The sequence below is a fragment of the Alligator sinensis genome, unplaced genomic scaffold, assembly GCF_000455745.1.
Source record: "Alligator sinensis unplaced genomic scaffold, ASM45574v1 scaffold566_1, whole genome shotgun sequence".
NCBI lineage: Eukaryota > Metazoa > Chordata > Crocodylia > Alligatoridae > Alligator > Alligator sinensis.
The window spans coordinates 1,683,931-1,686,437 of record NW_005842017.1 but is presented as its reverse complement, the minus strand read 5'-3'; positions in this window follow the sequence as shown (position 1 = coordinate 1,686,437).

Here is a 2,507-nt window from a genome sequence, read left to right as displayed (position 1 = left end):
AAAGAGTGTGGTTAATTTTACTTATTACCTCATCACTTTGGCAACTCATGTTCATTTTTGCATTGACTATGACTCCGAGACCTCTTTCCACTGCTGTGCTACTTAGAATGATACTTCCAAGTCTATAGGTGCATTCCCAGTCTATAAGATGTCTCCTGCTCTAACCCCTTTTGGGTTTCATGGACCACTACAGTTCTGGGCTCAGGTCTGCTCCTTTAGCTGGTTTCAGGTACTATGAAGTACTAGACAGCAAGGGAGAAGAGACTGATAGTGCTGGGTGCGGAGGGCTCTTCCTGCCAGTGCTCATAGCACCTCGTGGATTACCCCCTTGTTGCCTGCAGCTACAGTCTGCTGCTGTGCTGCTACTGAAAGGGGAGATGGCTGCTGGCATCCCCTGTCTTGAGTAGGACAGGCACCCCTGAAGTAAAGACACTAGCTGGTAGTGGTGGGAGAAAATATCATTTGGGGGGGCTGAGAGCTGTTGTGGAGCTGGCGTGTGCCAGCAGTGGAGGAATGTGCTGCCATACATTTTTAAAGACACAGCCATACATTTTTAACCTCTAACAATGAGTTGTAAAGACTTCTTAGGTTAAGAGCAACTACTCAATCAGTTTAATATCTTCTAGATGTTTAACTGGGGGTATGTATAATATCACACCTTTTCTTAAGACTGCAAACATCCATAGAGCAGGAACTCTTGTTTTCTGTACTCTCTAAGGCATTTACAAGACTGTATAAATAGATAATAAATACACATGAATTGACTGTAGGGAGGAATAGACTAGGTGGGGGTGTGGCGCTCTACGTCAAGGAGAAATACGTATCCTCAATGAGTACCACGGGGTCAGAGGAGGGGCAGACTGAAGTGTTCTGGGTTAGAATACAAGGAAGTTGAAGGGAAAGGGACTTAACGGTGGGGGTCTACTACAGACCACCCAACCAAGGGGAAGACCTAGACCGGGAATTCTTAAGTCAGCTCATGGAGGTAGTTAGGTCAAGGGACGTGGTCATCATGTGTGACCTGAACTTTCCAGACATCTGCTGGGAAGAGCAGTCAGCCAGGTCTGAACGCTCGCGTAGGTTCCTAGCCTAGATACAGGACCTCCATCTAACCCAGGAGGTGCACAGCCCCACCAGGGGAGATGCCTTGTTGGATCTGGTCCTGGCCATGGGCGATGACCTGGTGAGGGGTCTGCGGGTGCTCGACCACCTGGGCAACAGCGATCATCACCTGCTGGAATTCACTATCCAGTGCAAGGTTGTGAAGGCCTGCAGCAAGGCAGCAGCCCTGGACTTGAGGAGGGCAGATTTCAATGAGGTAAGAAGAATAGTTGGGGAGGCACTAAGGTCCTGGTGGGGAGAGGAGTCGGGTGTCCAAGAAGAGTGGTCGTTCAGGAAGGCCAAGGCGGAGATAGAACTGGGACTTGCTACCTGGATCAAGGACAACAAGAAGTCCTTTTTTAAATACATAGGGGGTAAAAAGAAGGTACTGATTAATGTGGGTCCTCTGCAAGACATGCTAGGAAATCTGGTCATCGCACCAGATGACAAAGCTAACCTATTTAACAGTTTCTTTGCCTCCATTTTCCTGAGCAGGGACCGGGTCCCTGGGGAGGCACACCCCCCCACACTCCCCAGGGGAGGCACACCCAGGCCTAGGGTCAGTGAGGACCTAATCAGGGAACTTCTGGAGGGACTGGACGTATTTAAATCAGCTGGTCCTGATGATCTCCACCCCAGAGTGCTGACGGAATTAGCAGAGGTCATTGCGGGACCCCTGGAACGGCTTTACGAGCACTCGTGGTGCTCTGGTGTGGTGCCAGAGGACTGGAAAAAGGCCAATGTGGTTCCCATTTTTAAAAAAGGGAGGAAGGAGGACCCAGGGAACTATAGGCCCGTTAGTCTTACCTCGATCCTGGGTAAGCTTTTTGAGAGAATTATCCTGGTGCATGTCCGCGAGGGGCCAGCAGGGGAGGTTATGCTTAGGGACAACCAACATGGGTTCATTAGAGGCAGGTCCTGTCAGACCAACCTGGTGGCTTTCTACGACCAGGTCACAAAACCCTTAGACGCAGGGGTAGCAGTGGACGTAGTCTTTCTGGACTTCAGGAAGGCCTTTGACATTGTCTTTCACCTCATTCTCATTAAAAAAACTAGGGGATTGTGGCGTTGACTCCTACACAGTCAATTGGGTCTCTAACTGTCTGGAGGGCTGCACCTGGAGAGTGGTGGTGGACGGGTCTTATTCGACCTGGAGGGATGTGGGCAGTGGGGTCCCCCAGGGCTCGGTCCTTGGGCCTGTACTGTTCAACATCTTCATCAGCGACTTGGACAAGGGGGTAAAAAGCACCCTGTTCAAATTCGCAGACGACACCAAGATGTGGGGGGAAGTGGGCACACTAGAAGGGAGGAAAAGGCTGCAATCAGACCTAGACAGGTTACAGGGGTGGGCGGATGAGAACAGGATGGGTTTCAACACTGACAAGTGCAAGGTGCTGCACCTGGGG